The following is a 23,648-nucleotide window of genomic DNA, read 5'->3' on the forward strand; positions in this document are numbered from 1 at the left end:
AAAAAAAAAAACAAAGCTCATTTACCAAGTTTTGTCAACATCATATATTAAATCAGACACCTTTCACCACATTGATTATCAATTCTACTGGTATCCTATAATGACATTGCCTCTTTTATTTTTATAGAATTAACTTTTAATATCAAGTAATAGATACTCAATAAATATGATTTTAAAAATTTAAAAGTATATATTTTGTATAGTATTTTCTCCTAGACATAACCACTATTAAGGTCTTTAGTAGAAATTCGAATCACATTATGATTAAACATAAGTAGACCAACATGCTTATATAATTTTCAAAAATGCTAAATTGTAAAGCTTCCTCAATGGCATATTTTTACTGAGAAACATATAAATACATATACATGTCCACAGATATTTTTTTGAAGTGTTTCTTTAAAAGAAAATACCAAAATCTATATAAACAAATTAAATGATCAGGTTTTAAATTTTTAAGTGAGTTTGTGCTTTTCAATACCTCTATTCTACTTCTGATTATTTTCATTTTAGTAATCAAAAATTACAGAACGATGATGAATAATTATGAGTAAGCATGCAAAAATTGCGTCTATATCTCTGCTTTAAGTTTGGTATTGGTTAGTAGAATTGAATAGCTTTAATTTATAATGTTTAGTGACTATACTGTTGATAGATTGCTAAGGAATTTCCAAGAATTGGTGCTGAAATTTTTAAATTATCTTTTGCTTCAATAGAGATGGTCACATTTTTTTCTTACATGATATTTTGATGTGCTGAATTACATTTACAGTTATGAAACTATATTAAACTATATTTACACCAGTGGGGTGACCCATACATTTGAATGTTGTGTTGTTCTCTTAATATATTGACAAACTCACTTCTGGCATATATAATTAAAAATTACTTATTTGTTATTTTCTTTTTTATACTGTGTGAAGTTGTCTTATCTATGTTATTCTCCTTTGTTTTTAAAAAGAATCAGGAGAAGAGCACACGGCGGGTGGATGACTGGGAGCCAGACGGAAACATTTGCCTTTATTCAATTACAATGGAGAAATTAAATAATCCATATGGTGGAGCTTCAAGATGGCGGAAGAGTAAGACGTGGAGATCACCTTCCTCCCCACAAATACATCAGAAATACATCTACATGTGGAACAACTTCTAAAGAACACCTACTGAACACTGGCAGAAGACCTCAGACCTCCCAAAAGGCAAGAAACTCCCCCATGTACCTGGGTAGGGAAAAAGAAAAAAGAAAACATGGAGACAAAAGAATAGGGATGGGACCTGCACCAATGGGAGGGAGCTGTGAAGGAGGAAAAGTTTCCACACAGTAGGAAGCCCCTTCATGGGTGGACACTGCAGGTGGCAGGGGGGAAGCTTTGGAACCATGGAGCAGAGCACAGCAACAGGGGTGCGGAGGGCAAAGCGGAAAGACTCCCACACAGAGGATCTGTGCCAATCAGCACTTACCAGCCCAAGAAGCTTGTCTGCTCACCCACCGGGATGGGTGGGGGATGAGAGTTGAAGCTCGGGTTTCGGAGGTTGGATCCCAGGGAGAGGATTGGGGTTGGCAGCGTGAACACAGCCTGAAGGGGGCTAGTGAACCACGGCTAGCTGGGAGGGAGTCCGGGAAAAGGTCTGGAACTGAGGCTTTTTCCTTGCCACTTTGTTTCCTGGTTTGCAAGGAGAGGAGACTAAGAGAGCCGCATAAAGGAGCTCCAGAGACTGGCATGAGCTGTGGCTATCAGTGCAGACCCCAGAGACAGACATGAGATGCTAAGGCTGCTGCTGCAGCCACCAAGAAGCCTGTATGCAAGCCCAGGTCATTATGCACACCTCCCCTCCCAGGAGCCTGTGCAGCCCACCACCGCCAGTCTCCCGTGATCCAGGGCCAACTTCCCCAGGAGAATGCACGGTGTGCCTCAGGCTGATGCAACATCACACCAGCCTCTGCTGCTGCAGGCTTGCCCCAAACTCCATACCCCTCCCTCCCCCAATCCTGAGTGAGCCAGAGCACCCGTCAGTTGCTCCATTAATTCCATCCTGTCAGAGTGAAGAACAGATGGCCTCAGGAGACCTACATGCAGAGGCAGGTCCAAATCCAAAGCTGAACCCAAGGAGTTGTGCGAACAAAGAAGAGAAAGGGAAATCTCTCTCAGCAGCCTTAGGAGTAGTGGGTTAAATCTCCACAATCAACTTGATGCATCCTGTATCTGTGGAATACCTGAATAGACAATGAATCATACCAAATTGAGGAGGTGTACTTTGGGAGCAGATATATAAATATATATTGTTCCCTTTTTCTCCTTTTATGAGTGTGTATGTTTATGCTTCTGTGTGTGATTTTGTCTGTGTAGCATTGCTGTTACCATTTGTCCTAGGGTTCTATCTCTCCAATTTTTTTTGTTTTTTGTTTTTGTTTGTTTTTCTTAAGTATAGTTTTTAACATTTGTTGTCATTGGTTGATTTGTTTTTTGGTTTGGTTGCTCTCTTCTATCTTTCTTTCTTTTTATTCATTTACTTTTTCTTTTATTACTTAAAATTTTAAAAAAATAATTATTTTGTATTTTTTATTTTAATAACTTTATTTTATTGTATTTTGCTTTATTTTATTTTATTTTATCTTCTTTCTTTCTTTCTTTCTTTTCTCCCTTTTATTCTTTGCCATGTGGATGACAGACTCTTGGTGCTCCAGCCAGGTGTCAAGGCTGTGCTTCTGAGGTGGGAGACCCAAGTTCAGGACAGTGGTCCACAAGAGACCTCCCAGATCCACATAATATCAAACGGCAAAAATTGCCCAGAGATCTCCATCTCAATGCCAAGACACAGCTTCACTCAATGACCAGCAAGGTACAGTGCAGGACACCCTATGCCAAACAACTAGCAAGACAGGAACACAACCTCATCCATTAGCACAGAGGCTGCCTAAAATCATAATAGGGACACAGACACCCCGAAACACACCACCAACGTGGACCTGCCCACCAGAAAGACAAGATACAGCCTCATCCACCAGAACACAGGCACTAGTCCCCTCCACCAGGAAGCCTACACAACCCACTGAACCAACATTAGTCACGGGGAACAAACACTAAAAACAACAGGAACTATGAACCTGCAGCCTGCGAAAAGAAAACCCCAAACACAGTATGTTAAGCAAACTGAGAAGATAGAGAAACACACAGCAGATGAAGGAGCAAGGCAAAAACACACCAGACCTAACAAATAAAGAGGAAATAGACAGTTTACCTGAAAAAGAATTCAGAATAATGATAATAAAGATGATCCAAAATCTTGGAATAGAATAGAAGAAAACAAGAAACGTATGACAAGGACATAGAAGAACTAAAGAGCAAACAAACAGTGATGGAGAAAACAATAAATGAAATTAAAAATTCTCTAGAAGGGATCAATAGCAGAATAACTGAGGCAGAAGAACGTATAAGTGACCAGGAAGATAAAAGAATGGAAATAACTACTGCAGAGCAGAATAAAGAAAAAAGAATGGAAAGAATTGAGGACAGTCTCAGAGACCTCTGGGACAACATTAAATGCACCAACATTAGAATTATAGGGGTCCCAGAAAAAGAAGAGAAAAAGAAAGGGACTGAGAAAATATTTGAAGAGATTATAGTTGAAAACTTCCCTAATATGGGAAAGGAAATAGTTAATCAAGTTCAGGAAGCACAGAGAGTCTCATACAGGATAAATCCAAGGAGAAATATTCCAAGACATATATTAATCAAACTATCAAAAATTAAATACAAAAAAAAATTAAAAGCAACAAGGGAAAAGCAAAAAATAACACACAAGGGAATCCACATAAGATTAACAGCTGATCTTTCAGCAGAAACTCTGAAAGCCAGAAGGGAGTGACAGGACATATTTAAAGTGATGAAGGAGAAAAACCTACCACCAAGATTACTCTACCAAGCAAGGATCTCATTCAGATTTGATGGAAAAATTAAAAGCTTTACAGACAAGCAAAAGCTAAGAGAATTCAGCACCACCAAACCAGCTTTACAACAAATGCTAAAGGAAGGTCAATAGGCAGGAAAGACAAGAGAAGGAAAAGACCCACAATAACAAACCCAAAACAATTAAGTAAATGGTAATAGGAACATACATATCGATAATTACCTTAAATGTAAATGGATTAAATGTTCCAACCAAAAGGCATAGACTGGCTGAATAGACACAAAAACAACACCTCTATATATATGCTGTCCACAAAAGACCCACATCAGACCTAGAGACACATATAGACTGAAAGTGAGGGAACGGAAAAAGATATTCCATGCAAATGGAAATCAAAAGAAAACTGGAGTAACAATTCTCAAATCAGACAAAATAGACTTTAAAACAAAGACTGTTACAAGAGACAAAGAAAGACACTACATAATGACCAAGGGATCAATCCAAGAAGACAAAACAATTGTAAATATATTTATGCACCCAACATAGGGGCACCTCAATACATAAGGCAAATACTAACAGCCATAAAAGGAGAAATCGACAGTAACACAATCATAGTAGGGGACTTTAACACCCCACTTTCACCAATGGACAGATCATCCAAAATGAAAATAAATAAGGAAACACAAGCTTTAAATGATACATTAAACAGGATGGACTTAATTGATATTTATAGAATATTCCATCCAAAAACAACAGAATACACAATCTTCTCAAGTTCTCATGGAATATTCTCGAGGATAGATCATATCATGGGTCACAAATCTAGCCCTGGTAAATTTAAGAAATTTGAAATCATATCAAGTATCTTTCTGACCACAATGCTATGAGACTAGACATCATTTACAGGAAAAAAACTGAAAAAAACAATACAAACACATGGTGGCAAAACAATATGCTACTAAATAACCAAGAGATCAGTGTAGAAATAAAAGAGGAATTCAAAAAATTACTAGAAACAAATTATAATGAAAACAAGACGACCCAAAACCTATGGCATGCATCAAAAACAGTTCTAAGAGGGAAGTTTATAGCAATACAATCCTACTTTAAGAAACAAGAAAGATAAAATAAAAAGCCTAATCTTACATCTAAAGCAATTAGAGAAAGAAGAACAAACAAACAAACAAAAACCCCAAAGTTAGCAGAAGGAAAGAAAGCATAAAGATCAGTTCAGAAATAAATGAAAAAGAAATGAAGGAAATGATAGCAAAGATCAATAAAACTAAAAGCTGGTTCTTTGAGAAGATAAAAAAAATTGATAAACCATTGGCCAGACTCATCAAGAAAAAAAGGGAGAAGAATCAAATCAATACAATTAGAAATGAAAAAGGAGAAGTAACAACTGACACTGCAGAAATATAAAGGATCATAAGAGATTACTACCAGCAACTATATGCCTGATGGACAACCTGGAAGAAATGGACAAATTCTTAGAAATGCACAACCTTCCGAGACTGAACCAGGAAGAAATAGAAAATATAAACAGATGAATTACAAGCACTGAAATTGAAACCGTGATTAAAATCATGGACAACCTGGAAGAAATGGACAAATTCTTAGAAATGCACAACCTTCCGAGACTGAACCAGGAAGAAATAGAAAATATGAACAGACCAATCACAAGCACTGAAATTGAAACCCTGATTAAAATCTTCCAACAAACAAAAGCCCAGGAACAGATGGCTTCAGAGTCAAATTCTATCAAACATTTAGAGAAGAGATAACACCTATCCTTCTCAAACTTTCCAAAATATAGCAGAGGGAGGAACACTCCCAGACAATTTTATGAGGCCACAATCACCCTGATACCAAAACCAGACAAAGATGTCACAAAGAAAGAAAACTGCAGGCCAATATCAGTGATGAACATATATGCAAAAATCCTCAACAAAATACTAGCAAACAGAATCCAACAGTACATTAAAAGGATCATACACCATGATAAAGTGCGGTTTATCCCAGCAATGCAAGCATTCTTCAGTATACGCAAATCAATCAATGTGATGTACCATATTAACAAATTGAAGGAGAAAAAACATATGATCATATCAATAGATGCAGAGAAAGCTTTCAACAAAATTCAACACCCATTTATGATAAAAACCCTCCAGAAAGTAGGCATAGGGGGAACTTTCCAACATAATAAAGGCCATATATGACAAACCCACAGCCAACATCGTTCTCAATGGTGAAAAACTGAAACCATTTCCACTAAGATCAGGAAGAAGATGAGGTTGCCCACTCTTACCACTATTATTCAACATAGATTTGGAAGTTTTAGCCACAGCAGTCAGAGAAGAAAAAGAAATAAAAGGAAATCAAAGCAGAAAACAAAAGTAAAGCTGTCACTGTATACGGATGACATGATACTATACATAGAGAATCTTAAAGATGATACCAGAAGACTACTAGGGCTAATCAATGAATTTGGTAAAATAGCAGTATACAAAATTAAGGCACAGATATCTCTTTCATTCCTATACACTAATGAAGAAGAAACTGCAAAGAAATTAAGAAAATGCTCTCATTTACCATTGCAACAAAAATGCAAGAATATACAGTGGAAAAAAGACAGTCTCTTCAATAATTGGTGCTGGGAAAACTGGACAGCTACATGTAAAAGAATGAAATTAGAACACTCCCTAACACCATACACAAAACTAAACTCAAAATGGATTAAAGACCTAAACCGAAGGCCAGACACCATCAATCTCTTAGAGGAAATCGTAGGCAGAACATTCTATGACATAAATCACAGCAAGATCCTTTTTGACCCATCTTTTATATAAATGGAAATAAAAACAAAAATAAACAAATGGGACCTAATGAAACTTAAAACCTTTTGCACAGCAAAGGAAACCATAAAGAAGACAAGAAGACAACCCTCAGAATGGGAGAAATATTTGCAAATGAAGCACCTGACAAAAGATTAATCTTCAAATTTACAAGCAGCTCATGCAGCTGAATATCAAGAAAACAAACAACCCAATCCAAAAATGGGCAGAAACCTAAATAGACATTTCTCCAAAGAAGATATACAGATTGCCAACAAACGCATGAAAGAATGCTCCACATCATTAACCATTAGAGAAATGCAAATCAAAACTACAATAAGATATCATCTCACACTGTCAGAATGGCCATCATCAAAAAATCTACAATTAGTACTGCAGAGGGTGTGGATAGAAGTGAACCCTTTTGCACTGTTGTTAGGAATGTAAATTGATACAACCACTATGGAGAACAGTATGGAGGTTTCTTAAAAAACTAAAAATAGTACTACCATACGACCCAGCAATCCCACTCCTGGGCATATACCCTGAGAAAACCATAATTCAAAATGAGTCATGTACGAAAATATTCATTGCAGCTCTATTTACAATAGCCAGCACATGGAAGCAACCTAAGTGTCCATCAACAGATGAATGGATAAAGAAGAACGAAAATATTCACTGCAGCTCTATTTACAATAGCCAGCACATGGAAGCAACCTAAGTGTCCATCAACAGATGAATGGATAAAGAAGATGTGGCACATATATACAATGGAATATTACTCAGCCATAAAAGGAAACAAAACTATTTGTAGTGAGGTGGATAGACCTAGAGTCTGTCATACAGATTGAAATAACTCAGAAAGAGAAAAACAAATACCGTATGTTAACACATATATATGGAATCTGAAAAAAGAAAATGGTCATGAAGAACCTACAGGCAAGATGGAAATAAAGACACATACCTACTAGAGAATGTTATTGAAGATATGGGGAGGGGAAAGGGTAAGCTGGGACAAAGTGAGAGAGTGGCATGGACATATATACACTACCAAACGTAAAATAGATAGTTAGTGGGAAGCAGCCACATAGCATCGGGAGATCAGCTCGGTGCTTTGTGACCACCTAGAGGGGTTGGGTAGGGAGGGTGGGAGGGAGGGATATGCAAGAGGGAAGAGATATATATATGTATAACTGATCCAGTTTGTTATAAATCAGAGGGTAACACACCATTGTAAAGCAATTATACTCCAAAAAAGATGTTTAAAAATAAAATAAAATAAAAATAATAAAAAGAATCAGGAAACTTTCCATGATTTTTTAAAAGATAAACAAATTTTAAAGTGCTATTATATGTGTTTGAATCAGAATTCAAATATGGTCCAAGCCCTATAGTCTCTTGATTTTTCTCCTTAGTCTCTTTTATTTTTTTTAATTTATGTTTTTTTACAGTAGGTGTTCGTTTGATTCAAACAGGTAAGTGTAAATAATTTGTATGTAACAATTGGGAAAATTTTAACACTAATTGATAGTTGATCATTTTAATAAATTATTGCCAGTTAAAAGAATAAAAGTGCTTTTAATTCTAAAAATATTTATTGATTAAATATTTATAAATCTCTTTGTCCCTGTCACTAATGCCTATTGTTCTATCATTTTTTTAAAAATTTATAATATTATGTTGTAATAATTTTATTTATTAATTGTATGTAGAAAAAGTTCTTATTCACCTTATCGAAAAACATGCTTAGATTTTTTAAAAAAATATTTGTTATTTTGTTAAACCAATTATTTTACTAACTTCACCCATTATATTTTTTATTGTTGCTGTATATATTTGAAGTTTTAGGTGAAGGTCCTTTCCATTTTTTATTAAAATATAAATGTACAAGAATCAATTTTCCTCATAACATAATCTTAAAATATCCTAAATGTTTGAAATAAAATACATTATTTTATTTTTTAAATTACATCAATATAGTTTAAATTTTTTCTTTGCTAAGGCATTACTTGTGCAATTTCAATTTTCCCCAAGAAATTTAATGTGTTTGATTATTTTTTAATAGCTTTCTTTGATTATGATGAAAAATTATCCACACATTTAATTGTAAGAGAGAGTTTAGAGATTTCTTTGGAGTTTAATATATAAAATGTAAGACTATATATATATATACACACACATATATATGTATATACCACATTAACATTTTACAATATGTTGTCTTTTATCATATATACACAAATATAGCAACATTAATATTTCTCTAATGGCTTGCTAATTTTTGTTAGCACAAATGATAGTGATATTCTAAAAGCCTCTCACTTGACTAAAAAAATCACACAGTGTAAGAGCAGTGAGTTTCAGTTTTATTCATGGACTTTACTGATGACTGTAGTGCAGGAGACAGACAGTCTCTCAATAGCTCTGAGGAACTGCTCCAAAGAGACAGGGGAAGAGCCCGTATATATATGAATTGTTTTGCTGGGAAATACATGTTGTCAGGCATATGTCTTAGTAAAAGATGACTGCTAATCACAGAAAACAGATATCTCAAGTGTGTGATTTTAGTGCTTGTCTATGTATGGGAAGATGCAAGATTCTGGGGCCATTGAAATATTTCCTTAGATATGCACCTTGACTATCTAGGTACCTTTATCCAAAATACAGAATACTTCATCCTATTTTTCTCCATCCTGAATTTCCCTCAAGGCATGCTGTGTGTAACTGTTGTGGGTTGCTACTTAACCCTTTGTATAACCGGATGATGAGAGAGACTCTTTGTTCTTTTTGTTTACACACTATTATTATTTTAATTTATTATAATATTTATAAAGTTTTTTATATAAAATAATATTGCTAATAATACTTGGACGTTTGCCTTAAATTACACAATATTCCATAAATTTGAGATGGAGAAAGCAACTCGATTTTTCTGACTTTGAGACTTTATCTTCCTTTATGTTTTCCATACTTATCCCTTTTTTTTTTTTCTTTTGAAGCACACATTTCAAATCTTCACTTGGGTTCACATGATTTAGATGTTATACATTCTTTTTGCAGCCTACCTTTCTTGAAGACATGAGGTAACTTGTGTAAACTATACTTAAACAAATATTTCTAAATATTTATCATGATAATCTGATTTTTCTCAGGCTCATATTACTCTACTTTCTGTGAAATAATTCATCTCATTACAATTTTAATTTTTTTCTATACCTTAGTTTGTAATTAAGCAACACCATGCTTTACCAGCACAACTGATTACTGTCCTTTCTTTTTTTAAATCACAGTTAACTTTTTTATTATTATTTAATTTCACATTCATATATATATTTCCAGAATTCGTGTGTGGGTAGCATACTAAATGAATCTTTGCATGGCAATGAATCTGTGAGGCACTTATAAAAGAAACATGGTTGGGCTTCCCTGGTGGTGCAGTGGTTGAGAGTTCACCTGCCGATGCAGGGAACATGGGTTCGTGCCCCGGTCTGGGAAGATCCCACATGCCACGCAGTGGCTAGGACCGTGAGCCATGGCCACTGAGCCTGCACGTCCGGAGCCTGTGCTCTGCAACGTGAGAGGCCACAACAGTGAGAGGCCCACATACCGCAAAAAAAAAAAAAAAAAAAAAAAAAAAAAAAAAACTCATGGTTTAGCTGATTTAAATTTCTTCAGTCACAATCTTTTAAACTCAAAATCTAAGTCCCTCTTTCATTGCTTTCCTGCATGCAGAGAAATTTGAGTCCAACTAGAGGTTTTTTTTCACTTTATATATGGTATATCTTTTATGCATGAATGTTTGTATGATCTTATTCCATCAATTCATCAATATTCCTTAAAATAAAATTTTAAACACATGTTCCATATCTCAAACTTATAGAAACACTTAAAATGTAATAAAATTAATATATAATATTTACAGCTACACATATAATAGGCAAAAGGGAAAGAACATAGCCAGTTGACAGAGATTATAGTGTTGGATAGTTAATATCCAGTGACAACAGGAGTTTAGAAAAAATAAACTTAAATCCTAACAGTGTAATTATTTCAGAATATCTGGAAATATGTATAAACATTTATCCTTTTCCATACAGCAGTTCTATTCTAGGTCTTTATTGCAAGTAAATGATTAACTAATGAAACAAAGTTACATAGATTTTATAGTTCTTAAGGTTTTAATCATAATTATCAAGTAATTATGCCATATATATCTATAGAAATTATGCTTTATAAACCAGTAAAATAAAATATTGAATGAAGAAATAAAACCACACATATATGGTCAAGTTACTTTTGACAAGGGTAACAAGACTGTTCTATGTGAAAAGGATAGAACAGTTTTCAGCAAACTTTGTTGAGAAACTGAATAGGCAATGCAAATTAATGAATCTGGAACCTTACCTAATATCATATACAAAAATTAACTCAAAATGGATCAAATACCTAAACATAAGACCTAAAATTTTAAAACTTTTAAGGAAAAACATAGGGGAAAATATTCATGACATTGGGTTTTACAAAGATTTTTAAAATATGACATCAAAAGCACAAGAAAAAAAGGAAAAGTAGATAATTGAATTACATCAAAATTTAAAACTTCTGTAAATAAAAGAACATAATTAACAGAGTGAGAAGGCAACCTATGGAATAAGAGAAAATATTTGCAAATCATATATTTGATAACAGGTTAATAAACAGAATATATAAAGAACTGCTACAAATGTACCTCAACAGAATAAAGGTCATATATGAGAAAAGTTAAAAACTTTTCTTCTTAGATCAGGAACAAGCAAGGATGTCCACTCACTCCACTTTTGTTCAACATAGTACTAGAAGTCCAATCAACAACATTAGGGAAAAATAAATAAATAAAAACATCCAAATCAGAAAGAAAATTAAAATTATCTCTATTTGCAGATGAAGTGATTTGATATATAGAAAACCTGAAAGACTCTACCCCAAAATTTTTAAACTAAAAAATGAATTCTGTAAAGTTGCAGGATACAAAATTGAGATACAAAAATCAGTGATGTTTTTATACACTAAAAACAAACTATCTGAAAGAAATATTAAGAATGAAATTGCATTTTCAATAGCAGCAAAGTCAATAAAATACCTAGGAATAAATTTAACTAGGGAGCTGGAAGACCTGTACACTAACAACTAGAAGATATTGATAAAAGAAAGTGAAGAAGACACAAATTAATGAAAAGATATCCAAAGTTCTCAGTTAGAAGAATTAACAATTTTAAATGCCCATACTATTCAGAGTTCTATAGACTCAGTGCAATCCCTATCACAATTTCAGTGACATTTTTCAGAGAAATAAAACAAACAACACTGAAATTTGTATAGAACCACAGAATACGCCAAATATTCAAAGCAATCTTCTGAAAGAAGAACAAAGTGGAGGTATCACACTCCCTGTTTTCAAACTATATTACAGAGAAATAGCAATAAAAAAAGTATGGTGTGGGGACTTCCCTGGTGGCAAAATTGTTAAGAATCTACCCGCTAATTCAGGGGACACGGGTTCGGGCCCTGGTCCGGGAAGATCCCACATGCCACAGAACAACTAAGCCTGTGCACCACAACTACTGAACCTGAGCTCTAGAGCCTGCGAGCCACAACTACTGAGCCTGCGTGCCACAACTACTGAAGCCCATGAGCCTAGAGACTGTACTCTGCAGCAAAGAGAATCCACCACAATGAGAAGCCCATGCACCACAACAAAAAGCAGCCCCTGCTTGACACAACTAGAGAAAGCTCGCATGCAGCAATGAAGACCCAATGCAGCCAAAAATAAATATTTTTTTAAAAAAGTATGGTACGGTACAGTAATAATAACAGGCACATAGATCAGGGGAATAGAATACTCCAGAAACAAAACCACAAATATAAGATCAACTAATTTTTGACAAGCGTCCAAGAACACACGATGGTTAAAGGATAGTCTCTTCAATAAATGGTGTTGGGAAAAATGGATATCTACTGGCAAAAGAATGAAATTGGACTCTTATCTTACACCACTCACAAAAATTAACTTGAAATGGATTAAAGACTTGAGTGTAAGACGTGAAACCATAAAACTTTTAGAAGAAAACATAGAGTCAACAATCTCACTACTGGGCAAATACCCAGAGAAAACCATAATTCAAAAAGACACATGCACCCCAATGCTCATTGTAGCACTATTTACAATAGCCAGGATATGGAAGCAACTTAAATGTCCATCAACAGAGGAATGGATGAAGAAGATGTGGTATATATATAAAATGAGATATTATTCAGCCATAAAAAGGAACAAAACTGGGTCATTTTTATACACACGGATGGACATAGAGACTGTCATACAGAGTAAAGTAAGTCAGAAAGAGAAAAACAAATATCATATATTAACACGTATATGTGGAATCTGACAAAATTGGTATACATGGTCTAATTTACAAAGCAGAAATAGAGACACAGATGTAAAGAACAAACGTATGGATACCAAGGGGGAAAAGGGGGAGTAGGATGAATTGGGAGATTGGGATTGACATATATACACTACTGATACTATGCATAAACTAGATAACTAATGAGAACCTACTGCATAGCACAGGGAATTCTACTCAGTGCTCTGTTGTGACTTAAATGAGAAGGAAATCCAAAAAAGAGAGGATATATGTATACTATATGTATAAATGATTCACTTTGCTGTACATTATAAACTAACTCAATATTGTAAAGCAACTATACTCCAATAAAAAAAAATCACTAAAAAAACTCCTTGATATTGATCTTAGCAATTATTTATTGGATAAGATGCCAAAGAACAGGAGACAAAAGCTAAAATAAACACTTGAGACTACTTCAAACTAAAGAGCTTTGCATAACAAAGGTAATGATCAATAAATTGAAAAGGCAATCTACAGAATGGGAATAAATATTTGCAAACCATATATCTGATAAGGAGATAATATTCAAAATATATAAAGAACTCATACAACTCAATAGGTAAAAACCCAAATAATACAGTTAAAAAATAGGCAAAGGAATTGAGTAGACATTATTTTTAAAAAAAGACTTACAAGTGGCCAACGGGTACATGAAAAATGCTTAACATCACTAATCATCAGGTAAATGCAAATCAAAGTCACACTAAGATATTACTTCACATCTTTTAGGATGGCTATTATCAGGAAGACAAAATAGAGTAAGTGTTGGCAAGGATGTAGAGAAAAGAGAACCATTATACACTGTTGGTGGGAACTTAAATTGGTATAGCTATTATGGAAAACAGTATGGTGGTTCCTCAAAAATTAAAAATACAACTAGTAATTGATAGGCAACAAAAGGTCTTTTTTTTATTTTTAAATGATTTTTCATTGAAGTATAGTTGATTTACAGTGTTGTGTTAGTTTCTGGTGTATAGAAAAGTGATTCAATTATATATATATATATCTTCTTTTTTATATTTCATATTCTTTTCTATTATGATTTGTTATGAGATATTGAATACAGTTCCATGTGCTATACAGTAGGACCTTGTTGTTTATTTTATATATAGTAGTTTATATCTGCTTATCCCAAACTCTTAATTTATCCCTCCCCTCAACTTTTCCTCTTCGGTATCCATAAGTTTGTTTTCTATGTCTGTGCATCAGTTTTTTAAATAAGTTCATTTGTATCATATTTGGATTCCACATATAAATGATATAATATTTTGACTTTGACTTACTTCACTTAGTATGATAATCTCTAGGTCCATCCATGTTACTTCAAATAGCATTATTTCATTCTTGTGTGTGTGTGTGTGTGTGTGTGTGTGTATACCACATCTTCTTTATCCATTCATATGTCAAGGGACATTTAGGTTGCTTCCATGTCTTGGCTCTTGGAAATAGTACTGCTATGAACATTGGGGTGCATGTATACTTTCAAATTATGGTTTTCTACATATATATGCCCAGGAGTGGGATTATTGGATCATACGGTAACTCTATTTTTAGAATTTTAAGGAACCTCCATACTATTCTGCATAGTGGCTGCACCATTTTACATTCCCACCAACAGTGTAGGAGGGTTCCCTTTCTCCACAACCTCTACAGAATTTATTAATTGTAGTTTTGTTTGTTTGTTTGTTTGGTTGGTTGGTTTTTTTTTTTTTGCGGTACACGGGCCTCTCACTGTTGTGGCCTCTCCAGTTGCAGAGCATAGGCTCTGGACGCGCAGGCTCAGTGGCCATGGTTCACGGGCCCAGCCGCTCTGCTGCATGTGGGATCTTCCCGGACTGGGGCACGAAGCTGTGTCCCCTGCATTGGCAGGCAGACTCTCAACCACTGTGCCACCAGGGAAGCCCTAATTGCAGACTTTTTGATGATGGCCATTCTGACCAGTGTGTGGTGATACCTCACTGCAGTTTTTATTTGTATTTCTCTAATTATTAGTCATGTTGACCATCTTTTCATGTGCCTGTTGGCCATCTGTATGTCTTATTTAGAGAAATGTCTATTTAGGTCTTCTGCCCATTTTTTGATCGGGTTGTTTGGGTTTTTTTGTTATTGAGATGTATGAGCTGTTTGCCTATTTTGGAAATTTTTGGCCACATTATTTGCAAATATTTTCACCTAGTCCATAGTTTGTCTTTTCATTTTATTTATGGTTTCCTTTGCTGTGCAAAAGTGCATGTGTCTTTTTGAATTATGGTTTTCTCTGGGTTTATGCACAGTAGTGCAATTACTGGGTCATATAGTAATTCTATTTTTAGTTTTTTAAGGAACCTCCATACTGTTCTCTATAGTGGCCGTATCAATTTACATTCCCACCAACAGTGCAAGAGGGTTCCCTTTCTCCACACCGTCTCTAGGATTTGTGTTTGTAGATTTTCTGATGATGCTCATTCTAATTGGTTTGTGGTGATAGGTCATTGTAGTTTTGATCTGCATTTCTCTAATAATTAGTGATGTTGAGCAGCTTTTCGTGTGCTTGTCGGCCATCTGTATGTCTTATTTAGAGAAATGTCTATTTAGGTCTTCTGCCCATTTTTTGATCGGGTTGTTTGGGTTTTTTTGTTATTGAGATGTATGAGCTGTTTGCCTATTTTGGAAATTTTTGGCCACATTATTTGCAAATATTTTCACCTAGTCCATAGTTTGTCTTTTCATTTTATTTATGGTTTCCTTTGCTGTGCAAAAGCTTATAAGTTTGAGTTGGTCCCATTTGTTTATTTTTGCTTTTATTTTTATTGCCTTGGGAGACTGACCTAAGAAAACATTGGTAGGATTTATGGCAAAGAATGTTTTGCCTATGTTCTCTTTGAGGAGTTTTATGGTGTCATGTCTTATACTTAAGTCTTTAAGACATTTTGAGTGTGGTGTTAGGGAGTGTTCTAACTTCATTGATGTACATGTGGCTATCCAACTTTCCCAACACCACTTGCTGAAGAGACTCTTTTCTCCATTATATATTCTTGCCTCCTTTGTCAAAAATTAAAGTCATTAAATATATAAAATTGAAAATGACAAAGGAAAGATCTGCCTACTGATTAAGACAAATACAGATCCTGATTTTTATACTAGTGGTTCTCAGGTTTTCAGACTTAGTGTGCATCTGAATCACCTCAAGGTATATTAAAGCACAGATTAATGAGTCTTGTCCCAGAGTTTCTAATTCAGCAGGTTTAGGATGGAGCCCAATAATTTGTATTTCCAACATTTCCTATGTGATGCTACTGGAGCTCCGTCTACATTTTGGAAATAACCAATGAATACTGATTTCAAAATGCACATTCTCAACATTTTATTTTCAGAAAGAAAAAGCCTTATTCCATTCAAACTCTGCTACTGTCTGCTGAACCAAAACCTGAGTAGCAGCCTCTTGAATATCTTATACATGATAGCCTGCTTCAAAGACAGCCATAAAATGTGATTCCCTCTGTGATGAAATGGGCCAGCATAAGCTACTGCAAGTTATTTTTTAAAAGAGAGAATTACATTTTTTTTTTCCTTAGCTAAGTAATCTCCATGGTTTGGGATTATATACATTTTTTTTCATTGGATAGATGAATTCCTAAAATTTTGTATGTACATATTTCATATCACAAACAACATTAAATCTAAGATGGACATGAAAGTAAAAGTAAAAATTCGAGGTATAGAAAACTTGGTTCAAAATAGAAAGTTTATCAAATGTTGTGAAATAGAAATTATTAGCCATGGAAGTGAAAGGAAAAATAAATTATGCCTCCATTGACTACAAAAAATTAAAAGTAATTTCTCTATAACAAAAAATATAATTAAAAAAGAAAGCAGAATCAGAAAATATTTAAAGCAGTTCTAAGAGACCACTTATAAATGTGCTTTATGCAAAAACTTGTAAATATTGATAAAAATATATCCCTATTAAACTAGATATATCAGCAATGGACATGAAAACTCAATTCTTATGTGGTAAATGTAGTCAGGAATTTTGAAAGTGGGAATGTACATTTTCATCATGAAATAAATGCAAATTAAGACAAAAAGGAGATAGTAGTGCATTTAAGAAGTATAAAAACATAATAAATGTTAATGTGCATGTAGAATAATAATTTCTGGTGGGATACATAAATTAGTATAATAATTTGGAAATCAATTTTATAAAATTTATCAATCATCAATTGCTTCAATCAATTTAACAATACATTAGCATTTAAAGATACTCTGTAGTAATAATTGAAACATAATTTTAGGTAAGCAAAGAACAAGCCAAATCTATATGTTTATCTATTATGTGGTAATAACTGTATAAAATTACATCTATGTTGGATGGAAGAAAAGATAATTAGATACTTAAGAGGGATAAGGATTTATAGACACATTTTTGTCTAAATTTATTATTTAAAAAATGGAAGTATTAACATTTTACTATTTAAAAAATACATGCACACCTGTCTCCTATTTATGAGAAGAATAGCAACTAGGCTTTTGCACCTTCCTTTTACCAAACGCTGTTACTCAATGTCAGGCATTGGCAAACTCTAGCCCTTGGGCCAAATCCAGTCAGCTGCTTGCTTTCTGGCTGTGAGCTAAGAAAGGTTTTCACATTTTAAAATGTTAATCCCTTTCCCTGTTATTTTTGGGTGGAATAGAAACAAAAACAATTTTCTTATAGGAATCATTTTGGAGTACTGGCTTATCTCCCATTATCTGTGAAAAAATAAAACAAGAAATAAAATTTCAACATGGTAAATGTTTTCATTTATGTGTTTCAGTTTCTTTGTAGTATAAGAAGACACAAGTTTTTCCCTTGCTTGAAAAACTCATATTCTCCTATGACTTCTTACTTTTTGATGGAATAATTAGAAATATGAAATGCTATTGTGTTCTCTTTCTTCTACTCTAAGTTATTAACTTACAAAGATAATGAACTTTGTATTTTAAACCAAGATAATTAGGGTGCTCTTGATTTGGCTACAGCTACTCTGAATGTATAAACGGACCTGAAAGGGCTTCCCTGTCCAGGGAGTCCAGTCTGGTCTGTGCCATGCTTCAATGCCTTGGAATATATCTACCCACACTGAAAACCAGGATGGGCTGAAAGTCTGCGGGAAAGTCTGCCCAAACACTAGAAAAAGGTGAGAGTGCTGAGTCAGGTGGGCCTGTTTGCAGAAAACAATTTAATTTCTTTTAAATTTGCAGTTACTTTATGCAATGCTGAACTTGAGATGAACTTTACAACAGAAGTGGTTATCTACCGCTATTATAATTACTTAGGACGTGTGAATTTAAACAAGTGTGCACTTCAAACATACCATTTTTGTATGGAAATTATCTTCTTTTTTAAAATTTTTTTGAAATAAAGTAGTACACAGTAAAAAAAATTGAGTGCAATACTTATACAATAAAATAAGAAAAAAAAAACAAACACTCAACTTAAGTCTCCTTATCCTTTGACCCCTATTCCCTCTCTCTAAAGGGTAAGCACTACTCAGTTTTTCCTTTCTGTTCTTTTTAAAAAAAATATATGTATATATATATATATATATATATTTGGATCTGTATATGTATATGCATATTATCTCCACATATAAACATAAATATGACTATACTCCTCAATTTCTTCCCTTGCTCTTATGAATTGAATGTATTTTAAAAAACGTTCTTCAAAATAGCTTTAAAAATTATGAAATTCTCTCTAATGCCTGCATCATTCACCAGAGAATGCACGAATCTCTACCGTAAAATAAAATTATATTCTCCTACACCTAACTGCCAATATCTGTGGTCCTTATAATGTTTTAATTGACCACATGTTTTGAATAACCAAATGACATTTACTAATAGTTATTAGTGTAATTTTGAATAATCAAATATTTCTATAAATGTCAGTTAAACACTTAACATGAGATTCATTTATATTCTCAAGATACATCCTTTGACAGTTTCATGGACCAGTCACTGAGTTAGAACTCACAAGAGGAAGGTAAAAATCACTCAGGAATGTGCAAGTAAATGTGAAGAATTGGATGGCCCCTCTATATAGATGGAGGTCTTTGATGATTCAGTATTTGAAGTTGATAAAGGCTCTACTCTAGACGTGAGTTGGTCCTTCTCCATATCTTTCATATACAGGTGAAATTAAAAGGGAATCATTTATATTTACTATGTTTTCCTTTATCCATTTAGACATACACAGAATGAAGATTCAGAATGAAGAGAAGAAAGAATCTGACATTGCTTAACAAATGTTGATCACGCAAGCTTGTTGTTTTGGGGGGAAAAAAGCAAAAACATATGCTTCTGAGCAATTCAATCTTTCGATGGAACAAATATTTCTTGGGAAAACAGACCAAATTTGCTTTGAGTAAAGCCTATTATATAAATAATACCCTGGAGATATTATTTTCTATTTATTTGCTTTAAAATATTTTAAGATTTAGGAAAGATGGAGAATGTAATTATTTCAGGTGGTCGACATTGGTGTTTGTTCCTTTAGCTTTAGATTAGAGACTTAAAAACAGGTTTAGAGGAATGCATTTTGTAAAGCCAAATACTTGCAAGTAAAAATATTATGCTCTGAAATAGCAATTTAATTACACCCTAAACAAAAATAAAAGGGGAATGACAAGTTGGAAAAATATTGGCAAAATATACTAAAGTGAAAGGGTTACTTTTCTCAAGGAGATATATTAGGGTCATAATTAAGTTAGAGGTATCATAAAAAAAGATAAACATCTTAACAGTAAGAAAGGTAAAGATATAAATGACAACACTCACACACAGAGACTCATGTAACAAATACAAAAAAGGAGTTCATTCTGATAACAAAATAAATAAAAATTAAATAAAGAAGAGTAACTCTCTACAACCTTCACCACAGGCCCAATCCATTGACAATTCTTATAGTTTAGTTTCAAGATAAAGTGAGACTGTGTCCCCTGTGACCTCCCTAGTCTAAGGCACTGTCATGATTCACCTGAACTATTGCAAGAAACCCCTGCAATTCTACTCCTACTTTTCTGTAATCTATCCCATACTGAATAGCTAAGGTAATGTTTTAAAAGTATAAACAAACCATGCCATTCCTGTGCTCAATGCTCCTTTCAGGCTAATGCTTCTGGAAAGGGCAGCACAAACTATACCCTTGGCAGATGCATGAGGGCACCTAATCAGTATGCTCACAGATTTCTACTTCTTAGGTATTTAGACATGTGTAGTGAGTTGGGACCCTTGCCATCTTTTCAGAGGAACACACCTTAACTTATTAGACCCATGTAGTAGGGTGTGTATGTTTCTAAGAATGTAGGCCAAAACAAAGCAAGTTGGAAACAATATTACCCTCTGTGCCAACATCCAATGTATGTTGGGAACAGCTAATAAGATCAAAATTTGCTTCCCTCAAACTCCAGCACATGCATCTCATCCCCACTGTCCCCTCATTTATAACTTCTCTCTGTTACTCTAATTTAGAGAGTGTAAGGGCTGTTCCTCTTGGGACCCCTTTCATTTAAAAGTAAATCCTTGGGTTAATTTGCCCTTCCTTCAACCAGCCTGCAGTGTAGCTTAGAACCATTTCTCAAAGTATTCTTCAGGAAGTTTGTATTTGTTAAAGTTACTACAGCTGTGTAACTAATTAATCAAAATTAGCAGCTTAAAACACCTAATTTGTTATGCTCAGTGTTTTGGGGTACAGAAATTTAGACAGAGCACAGCAGGGGTGGCTTTTCTCTACTTCACAGTGTCCAGAGCCTCAGCTGGGAAGAGTCCTCAGCTGGGAACATTGCAGAATGCTTGTTCACTCACATTTCTGGCACCTGAGCTTGAATGATGGGAACACTAGGGAGCTGATTAGAGTTATGTGTGGCTTCTCTATCTATCTCTTAGCTTCCTAGCAGGATGGCAGACTCAGGCTGATCTTCCTTAGTTCTCAGGGCTATAATCACAAGTGTTACAACCAAACAAGGCAGAAACTACGTCACATTTTATGACTCAGCCTTAGGAGTCACAGAACATCATTTAGTCCATGAGGTCTGAGTAGTCACAAGCCTGGCCAGAGATTGCCAAAAGGAAGGGAATGTGTCAGTGAATTGGAATTCATGTTTTAAAATCTCCTCAGCACTGATCCTTGTACTGATACAGTCATCCCTCCTCAACTTTATATTCTTTTGATCACTTTTGTGAAACTTGAGAATAGATTGATTAGGGTGTGGAGGTGGCTACCAAAAGAGTGGGATTCATTTGGAAAACTGATTTACCCAACTCCATTTGCCAAAAGAAGTAGAAATGAACAGGGATAAATGAAAACAAATCTGATCACCCTGCTGTTTAGAGCTTTGTTGATGATGAAGACGATGTTGATGTTTTACTTGTTAAAGTTCTTGCACATTTTTAACTTACTTGAAACTTATGAATATGAAAAGTCATTGTAAAGTCAAAACACAAGCAGACCTTATAAAGAACAGTCAAGGCAAGAATTTGTGGAAAATTTGAATACAATGGGAAATTTGAATTTCTTTGCCTGTTTTCTTTGGGATTGCAAGAAGTAGAAAAAATGTGTATGTGTGTTAAATATGTGTGTGTATGTATGTAATTTTTGTTTGGTGTTAAGTGTATTCACTAAAAGTTACCAAGAGAGAGGTTATGCAGAAGATATGTGAAGACAGCAGAGGCTAAAGCCCCTGTTTTTTGTTTGTTTGTTTGTTTTTAACTATAAACAATCTAAGTAGAAATAACATCCTGCAACTAATTTTTAAAAAAGTGTGTGTTTGTGTGTGTGTGTGTGTGTGTGTGTGTGTGTATGATCAAATGCAGTCATATCTCAAGTATTCAATAAATTTATGGAGCTGGTACTTTTCTTTAATGAAATAGCTTTAATATGCATGTTATGAAACATATTTGGTATATTTTTGTTTAAATATTTATAACTAGATAGAGTTAGTAATTAAAAGTGTGCTAATTTTTATTTTTATAATATCTTAAAACATATGCATTTCAGGACTATGATTTTAACCATCAGCCTTTTATGAGGCAGACTTTTTAAAAATATCAGTTCAGACAGAATTCTGGGTAAGTAAATAATAGCTATTTAGAAGTTTGCTGTATATTCCTTTCTTAGAATTAAGATATTTTTATAGTAGAAATACTCTGCTGCTAACACACAAATGTCCTTTAAAAACAGATGGAATTCTTATACACAAGAGTCCAAATAGTGCTTCTTAGTGAATTTTTATTCTAGTTTCTGTTTGGGGATTGGGGAATATTATCCCTTAAAGAAACATATTTTTAAAATATTAGTGATGCAAATGTCTCTTAGCCTCAAGTGGAAATGCTAAAAATGATCATGCAACATTATTAAACATTAGAACTATGTCATATCCTTTTTTCCCTCAGAGGAGCTCTTTTGATTTTTAAGTTGTTATCTCTTAAATCACTCTTAATTTCATAGTTTACTCCATTATTCAAATCATAAACAAATAATAAATAACATTATGTACAGTACAGCACTATATTTAGAAAAACAGAAACAATAAAAAGAAAAATGTACAATGTACATTCTATAAGTTATCATACTCTAATAATATCAGTTAAAATAATAGCCTTTATGAAAGATCCCATCTTCCTTTTTGCAGAGTAGTGATAGAGGATAGATATATAAATTAAATTTTCTGTGTAATGCTTCTGATAATATTTAATCAAAAATTGTTTGGCTATTATAAGCCATCTATTCTTTAATAAATAATTTAGAATCACTTCAAATGTCAGGAAAAAAAGATAAATTTTCATCAAAAGAACCAAAGGAAAAGAAAACTAAAACATATTTGAGTTTCCAGAACACAGGGTGATATAATTCTATGGACTGAAGAACCTTGGTCTCCTAAATTTTCATAGAAATTAACAAAAGAATTCCAAAATAAGAAAACATATGCATCCATGCTGAAAACCAAGATAAAGTATACCTCACACCTCAGAAATTTCAGGTTTCTGATTGAGACATGAGATAATGTTGGCCAACTTGACTGACTGTATGAGAATGAGCATTCCATTCTTATTTCTGATGAGGAAGGACATAAAAATGAATGCCTAACATTTGAGAGCTGAAGTTGCAGTAATTGGATCTAAATACCAGTAGCATAACAGCCAATGGGGGGCAGATATTGATCCTTGACAACTGAGCTCCTTCAACATAAATTGACTGTGGGTCAATTTTCCATTCTTTAAAAATTTAAGGAGAGAAATAAACAGCAATGAAGAGCAAATTTAGTCAAAACTGTAAAAAAAAAAAACTTGTAAAATCTTTTTGGTTGAAAAAAATAGATATGATTACAAAATATTTTAAATTATGTCTTAAGTATTGTCTGACTGGATTATCAAAAAATGCAAGTTTAAAATATTTAAGACTATACATATATTGTAGAAAGTAATGTATATATAAGTATAT

The sequence above is a fragment of the Physeter macrocephalus genome, chromosome 12 (genome assembly GCF_002837175.3).
Source record: "Physeter macrocephalus isolate SW-GA chromosome 12, ASM283717v5, whole genome shotgun sequence".
In the NCBI taxonomy this organism is placed as follows: domain Eukaryota; kingdom Metazoa; phylum Chordata; class Mammalia; order Artiodactyla; family Physeteridae; genus Physeter; species Physeter macrocephalus.